Source organism: Pseudophryne corroboree, chromosome 2 (assembly GCF_028390025.1).
Source record: "Pseudophryne corroboree isolate aPseCor3 chromosome 2, aPseCor3.hap2, whole genome shotgun sequence".
NCBI lineage: Eukaryota > Metazoa > Chordata > Amphibia > Anura > Myobatrachidae > Pseudophryne > Pseudophryne corroboree.
In genome coordinates this window covers 698839250-698847355 of record NC_086445.1, presented here as the reverse complement: position 1 = coordinate 698847355, position 8106 = coordinate 698839250, and the positions used below count along the sequence as shown (strand labels likewise).

The 8106-nt window shown below is 47.3% G+C and overlaps 1 long non-coding RNA gene across 1 annotated transcript in view; it reads right to left on the bottom strand.

The window, feature by feature from the left end:
• Positions 1-1779: 1779 nt before the first annotated feature.
• LOC135045208 (uncharacterized) overlaps positions 1780-8106 on the bottom strand; it is a 47485-nt gene continuing 41158 nt past the window's right edge. Inside the window, exon 2 of the long non-coding RNA XR_010237741.1 lies at positions 1780-2384. This is a non-coding gene — a long non-coding RNA (uncharacterized LOC135045208). The remainder of the gene's footprint in view (positions 2385-8106) is intronic.

The window sequence follows — 8106 nt, the reverse complement described above, 5'->3', positions numbered from 1 at the left end:
CACTTCTTTTTTCCTACTACTGATTCCTCTCCCTATGCAACCAAGCATCTGACTTGCCTTTCTCATTGCTTTGTTGCATTGCTTTCCTGCCTTCAAGTCACTTGAAATAGTGACTCCTAAATCCCTTTCCTCCTCAGTAGTTTCCATTATAGTACCCTTGATACTATATTTAGCCTTTGGGTTTTTTAGACCTAAGTGCATGATTTTGAATTTTTTAGCATTACACTGTAGTTGCCACGTTCTTGACCATTTCTCAAGCCTACCTAGGTCATCAATCATTTGTTTTACCCCTTCCCGGTGTGTCTACTCTGTTGCATATCTTTGTATCATCTGCAAAAAGGCATACCTTCCCTTCAATACCATCTGCAAAGTCACCAACAAAGATATTAAAGAGAACTGGACCAAGTACAGATCCCTGGGGTACTCCACTGGTAACATTTCCCTCCATAGATTGCACTCCATTAACTACAACTGTCTGTTTCCTATCCTGCAACCAGGTTCTTATCCATTTAACTGTTTTATAATCCACCCCCACGCTTTCAAGTTTATATAGCAGTCTGCGATGTGGGACAGTGTCAAATGCCTTACTAAAGTCTAGACATGCTACATCTACAGCTCCCCCTTGATCTATTATTTTCGTCACAGAGTCAAAAAAGTCAATAAGATTTGTTTGGCATGATCTACCACCAGTAAATCCATGCTGTTTTGGATCCTGTAAGTGGTTTGATTTAATATATTCCACAACTCTTTCTTTTAATAGTTTTTCCATTACTTTCCCCACTACTGATGTAAGGCTTACTGGTCTGTAGTTACTTGCTTCCACTTTTGTGCAGTGGAACTACATTTGCTCTTTTCCAGTCCTCTGGAATAGCACCTGTATTTAGTGACTGGTTAAATAATTCTGTTAAAGGTGTAACCAGCACATCTTTTTGCTCTTTGAGTATCCTTGGGTGTATCCCATCTGGTCCCATTGATTTATCCACTTTCAGTTGTGAAAGTTCTGTTAGGACCTTCTCCTCTGTAAATGTACTTTCATCTACCTTATTTTTATGAATGTCCTTGCAACTTAACTGTGGCCCCATCCCTTCTTCTGTAGTAAATACTGAGCAAAAATAATTATTTAGGTGATCTGCTATTGCCTTGTCACCCTCCACCAAATGCTCACTCTCTGTCTTAAGTCTTATTATTCCTCCATTTGATTTTCTCCTTTCACTTATATACTTAAAAAAAGTTTTGCCCCCTTTATGTACTGACTGGGCCATTTTTTCCTCAGCTTCTGCCTTTGCACGTCTGATCACTTTCTTAGCATCCTTCCGTCTGTCAAGATACACCTCTTTGTCGTTATTATTTTGAGTCTGTTTGTATTTCCTAAAAGCCATCTTTTTTGCTTTCACACTAGTTGATACTTCTTTTGTGAACCACACTGGCTTCCTTTTCCTGGTGCTTTTCCTAACCCTTTTGATACAAAGATCAGTTGCACTTAGTATTGCACTTTTCAGTTTTTCCCACCTCTCCTGCAATCCAACACCTTTGTTTTTGTGTGACAGGAGTTGGATCCTGTATTTATACTAAACCATACTGCTTGATGATCACTGGATCCCAGAAGCTCACCCACATATATGTCGGATATCCTATCACCTGTCACAACTGAGGGTTTAGGCTGACGGGAGGAAGCCTCAGTTGTAGGGGGTGAAATGAAATCAAACTTAGATGGTTTAATCAGACCCCTGGACATGTAAGTGTGGAAGGAAACCCGAAGGTGTGACCATGACAAGCAGGTTAAAAGTCAAATGAAAGTTTATTAAACAGACTCCGTATAATCACAACAGCGTTCACAGTCAGAATTAGCAGTGGCAGATAATACAGTTCCTGGATCACTAAACCATAAAAGGTATAACAGGGCACTGGTAGGTTGCAGAACAGATGTTATAGTCCTTGGGTAGAATAACCTTACCAGGCCAGGCTGTAGTAGTGAAGACAACCGAGGAACACGCCAGTAGGTGTATAAGATGATGCTGGTAACTGGAATGCACTGTAGGAGTCACTGGACGGAACCAGCCAGATGGTGGAGACACGGAGTTAAAACTGAAAGATGCTAGGGTGCGTGGAAACAGATGAAATGAAGAGTGGTTACCGGTGGTAGTGGATACTGCTGGTAAGTAGAAATCCGCTGGGAGAACACCGGCTCTTTAAGGAGGCTGAATTCTGTTGGAAGCAGGTTGCTGGAAACAGATGGGTTAATAGCTGAAAGCTTGGAAGCTGGAAGCAAACGAAGTAATAGCTGAAAGCTGAATCAGTCACAGAGGATTGCAGAGTCAGGCTGCACCGCAGAATGGAAAGCAGGTGCGGGTCTCTTTGTGGATGCTGGAGACAGGAGCTGGAACCTGGAGAAACAAACCACAGGAGAGAGAGACTGGAACAAGGTATGACATTCAAAGCATTGACATCTATCTGGCCCAGACCCAGGATACTTATACCTGCTGCTATGCAGGCATTGGCTGGGCAATTATGCAGATTCCAGAGATGGTGGATTGGAGGAATTGAAGCATGTGATCAAATCCAACATGGCTGCGCCCATGCTAGAACCTGGAGGGAAAACCTGGTTTGGAATGTAATGTGCAAACATGGTGATAATGGCGGTGCCGGCCACGGAGGGCAGGAGACGCCATATGAGAGTTACATGCTGAGATACATGGAGGACAGCGGAGACTGCGGGAGGCATGATAAATGATTCTGAGAACCTGCAGCAATAACACAGTAACGGCGGCGGAGGCCGCGGAGGACGGGAGACGCCATGTTGGATTCAAACATGGCGCCGCTGTGGTAGTGTCTCAGAATGACAGGAGGGATGTGCAGAGTGTTGACACAGATGAGATCCGGATTTGGAACACTGGGCCAGTCTCAGAAGACACCTAAACGGCAGGTAATGGCGTCCAGATACCCGGATCGTGACAGCACCATTTGTAAGAATTAAATCTAATATTGAATCTTTGCGAGTGGGCTCCGTCACCAATTGCTTGAGAGATGCTCCCTGTAAGGAATGTAGAAATTTGCCACTTGTAGCTGAACTTGCAAAAGACCCCTCCCAATTTACATCAGGTAAATTAAAGTCTCCCATGATTATGACTTCTCCCTTTAAAGCCATTTTAGTGATGTCCAACAATAGGTTCCTGTCCAAATCCTGCCCCTGGCCTGGTGGTCTATAGATCACCCCAATGCAAATAACACCCTTCTCCCCGGTTTCTATGATGACCCAAAGGGCCTCAGTTTTGTCTTCAATATTTTGTATTAAAGTAGCATTTATGCTTTTTTTCACATACATTGCTACCCCTCCTCCTATTCTTCCTATTCTATCCTTCCTAAATAAATTGTATCCTGGTATAGCTATGTCCCAGTCATGATTTTCATTGCACCATGACTCTGTAATTGCCACAAAATCCAGGTTATCCCTTGTCATTATCGCAATTAGCTCTGGAATTTTGTCTCCTAAGCTCCTAGCATTTGCACACATAGCTTTAAGATTTTTGTCTGTGCTTAGTACATACATGTACCATGTATGTCACTCCCTGGGCCAACACAGGTCAGCTGTCACTCTCTGGGCCATCACAGGTAAGCTGTGCTCACTGTTTTCCCGATGCTGTGCACCCTCCCATCCTCTGCCAGTGGTGGCACAGGGCACTGCCCGCCTAGCCTGGTGCTGCATGGCACGGAGGATTGGTGTTGTGTGATCACTGTGGGTGCTGCAGGGTGCATGACCTCCCTGTCCCCATGGTTGAGGCAAAATTAAAACAGGCTAAAGGAACACACCCATTTGACCAGCAAAAGAAGGGGACGGATCATTGTCGGAACCGTCAAGGGTCACATGGTTGTAACAGCAGAGGTACTTTAGCCCACATAGATTTAGCATCTACCCTGGTCCCATTCCTGCTCTGATGGTAGCCCTGGGTCTACAGCACATGCAATGCTGAAATGCAAACTGTCTGAAAACTCTAATACCCCTTTCACATCGCACAAATAACCCGGTATCGACACGGCATATTGTCGTGTCGAAATGGGTCAGTGTGCGATGTGAAAGCTCCTTTGCTGAATTAGCGGGTCGCCAGACCCGGTAATTCAACCCGGTAAAAAAGAAGGGTTATTACCGGGTTGAATACCGGGTCAGGTGCAGTGTGAATGGGAGCCGTTCCGATGCGACACGGCTCCCATTCACAGCATAAGGAGAGGCGGAGCAGGAGATGAGCTCATCTCCCAGCGCCGCCTCCACCCCCGCCCCCCGCTGCTATGGCAACCGACCCGGTATATTGCCGGGTCGGAAAGCCAGCAAAGGAGCGCAAATGCCGGATCCCACCCGGTAAGGACACGTTTCTCTTACCGGGTGGGATCCGGCATTTGCGATCTGAAAGCAGCATAAAATAAGATTTTAAACCTACCGGTAAATCTATTTCTCCTAGTCCGTAGAGGATGCTGGGGACTCCGTAAGGACCATGGGGTATAGACGGGCTCCGCAGGAGATAGGGCACCTAAAAAGAACTTTGACTATGGGTGTGCACTGGCTCCTCCCTCTATGCCCCTCCTCCAGACCTCAGTTAGAGAACTGTGCCCAGAGGAGATGGACAATACAAGGCAGGATTTAGCAATCCAAGGGCAAGATTCATACCAGCCCACACCAATCATACCATGTAACCTGGAACATAAATAACCAGTTAACAGTATGAACAAAACAACAGTAACGGTCCAAGACCGATGTCAACTGTAACATAACCCTTATGTAAGCAACAACTATATACAAGTCTTGCAGAGTTTCCGCACTGGGACGGGCGCCCAGCATCCTCTACGGACTAGGAGAAATAGATTTACCGGTAGGTTTAAAATCTTATTTTCTCTTACGTCCTAGAGGATGCTGGGGACTCCGTAAAGACCATGGGGTTTATACCAAAGCATCCAATCGGGCGGGAGAGTGCGTATGACTCTGCAGCACCGACTGAGCAAACGCTAGGTCCTCATCAGCCAGGGTATCAAACTTGTAGAATTTAGCAAAAGTGTTTGACCCCAACCAAGTCGCCGCTCGGCAAAGTTGTAAAGCCGAGACGCCTCGGGCAGCCGCCCAAGAAGAGCCCACCTTCCTAGTGGAATGGGCCTTAACCGAATTTGGTACCGGCAATCCAGCCGTAGAGTGAGCCTGCTGAATCATATTACAGATCCAGCGAGCAATAGTCTGCTTTGAAGCAGGAGCGCCCATCTTATTGGCCGCATACAGGACAAACAGAGCCTCTGTTTTCCTAATTCTAGCCGTCCTGGCTACATAAATCTTTAAGGCCCTGACTACGTCCAGGGATCTGGAATCCTCCAGGTCACCGGTAGCCACAGGCACCACAATAGGTTTATTCATATGGAACGACGAAACCACTTTAGGCAAAAATTGCGGACATGTCCACAATTCAGCACGCTCCACATGAAAAATCAAGTAGGGGCTCTTGTGTGAGAGAGCCGCCAATTCTGACACTCGCCTTGCTGATGCTAAGGCCAACAACATGACCACCTTCCAGGTAAGAAATTTCAACTCAACCTTGTTAAGCGGTTCAAACCAGTGTGATTTTAGGAACTGCAACACCACGTTCAGGTCCCATGGTGCCACTGGAGGCACAAAAGGGGGCTGGATGTGCAGCACTCCCTTTACAAACGTCTGGACTTTTGGAAGAGAAGCCAATTCCTTCTGAAAGCAAATCGAGAGGGCCGAAATCTGTACCTTAACCAAGCCTAATTTCAGATCCATATCCACTCCTGTCTGTAGGAAGTGGAGAAGACGACCCAGACGAAAATCTTCCGTAGGTGCATTCTTGGTCTCACACCAAGACACATACTTTCGCCAGATATGGTGATAATGTTTTATCGTCACCTCCTTCCTAGCCTTTATTAAAGTAGGGATGACCTCTTCCGGAATCCCCTTTTTCGCTAGGATTCGGCGTTCAACCGCCATGCCGTCAAACGTAACCGCGGTAAGTCTTGAAATACACAGGGCCCCTGCTGCAACAGGTCTTCCCTCAGAGGAAGAGGCCAGGGGTCTCCTGTGAGCATCTCTTGTAGATCCGAGTACCAGGCCCTTCGAGGCCAGTCTGGGACAACGAGTATCGTCTGTACTCTTCTTCGTCTTATGATCCTCAACACTTTTGTGATGAGAGAAAGAGGAGGAAACACGTAGACCGATTTGAACACCCATGGTGTTACCAGTGCGTCTACTGCTACTGCCTGAGGGTCCCGAGACCTTGCGCAATACCTCCGAAGTTTTTTGTTGAGGCGTGACGCCATCATGTCTATTTGAGGAGTTCCCCAAAAACGTGTTACGTCTGCAAAGACTTCTTGATGAAGTCCCCACTCTCCTGGATGGAGATCGTATCTGCTGAGGAAGTCTGCTTCCCAGTTGTCCACTCCCGGAATAAAGACAGCCGACAGAGCGCTTACATGATTTTCCGCCCAGCGAAGTATCCTTGTGGCTTCCGCCATCGCGACTCTGCTTCTTGTCCCGCCTTGGCGGTTCACATGAGCCACTGCTGTGACATTGTTTGATTGAATTAGAACCGGTAGGTTTCGAAGAAAACTCTCCGCTTGTCGAAGGCCGTTGTAAATGGCCCTGAGTTCCAACACATTGATGTGTAGACAGGACTCCTGGCCTGACCAAAGACCCTGAAAAGTCTTTCCCTGTGTGACCGCTCCCCATCCTCGGAGGCTCGCGTCCGTGGTAACCAGGATCCAGTCCTGAATCCCGAACCGGCGACCCTCCAGCAGGTGAGCACTTTGCAATCACCACAGGAGGGACACTCTGGTCCCTGGGGACAGAGTTATTTTCCGATGTAAGTGCAGATGGGACCCGGACCACTTGTCCAGAAGGTCCCATTGAAAAGTCCTTGCATGGAACCTTCCGAAGGGAATGGCCTCGTAGGCCGCCACCATTTTCCCCAGAACTCGAGTGCATTGGTGAACTGACACCCTTTTCGGTTTTAGCAGGTCTCTGACCATGTTCTGGATGTCTTGGGCTTTCTCTATTGGGAGAAAGACCTTCATTTGTTCCGTATCCAGTATCATACCTAGGAAAGGTAGTCGAGTTGTCGGAATCAACTGTGACTTCGGTAGATTTAGAATCCAACCGTGTTGCTGGAGCACTCTCAGAGAGAGCGCCACACTGCTCAGCAATTTCTCCCTTGATCTCGCTTTTATTAGGAGATCGTCCAAGTATGGGATAATTTTGACTCCATGCTTGCGCAGGACCACCATCATTTCCGCCATTATCTTGGTGAAAATCCTCGGGGCCGTGGAAAGTCCAAACGGCAACGTCTGAAATTGGTAATGACAATCCTGTACAGCGAATCTCAGGTATTTCTGATGGGGGGCATATATGGGGACATGAAGGTACGCATCCTTTATGTCCAGAGACACCATAAACTCCCCCTCCTCCATGTTGGCTATTATTGCTCTGAGAGATTCCATTTTGAATTTGAATCTTTTTATGTACAGGTTTAGGGATTACAGATTTAAAATCGGTCTGACCGTACCGTCCGGTTTCGGGACCACAAATAGGGTTGAATAGTAACCTCTTCCCTGCTGGTGCAGGGGAACCTTGATTATCACTTGCTGTATACACAGCGTTTGAATTGCAGCTAACACTACATCCCTTTCCGATGTGGAAGCTGGTAGGGCCGATTTGAAAAATCGGCTCGGGGGCACATCCTCGAATTCCAATTTGTAACCCTGGGAAACTATTTCCAACACCCAGGGATTCAGGTCCGAACTGACCCAGGCCTGACTGAAAAGTCGAAGACGTGCCCCCACCGCTGCGGACTCCCTCAGGGGAGTCCCAGCGTCATGCTGTGGTTTTTGGAGCAGCCAGGGAGGACTTTTGTTCCTGGGCACCTGCCGAAGCAGGTGCTCTCTTGCCTCTGCCCTTACCTCTGGCGAGGAAAGAGGATCCCCGACCTCTTTTGGACTTGTGCGACCGAAAGGACTGCATCTGATAGGGTGTTACTTTCTTTTGCTGTTGGGGAATATATGGTAAAAAATTTGATTTACCTGCTGTAGCTGTGGAAACCAGGTCCGTCAGCCCATCCCCAAACA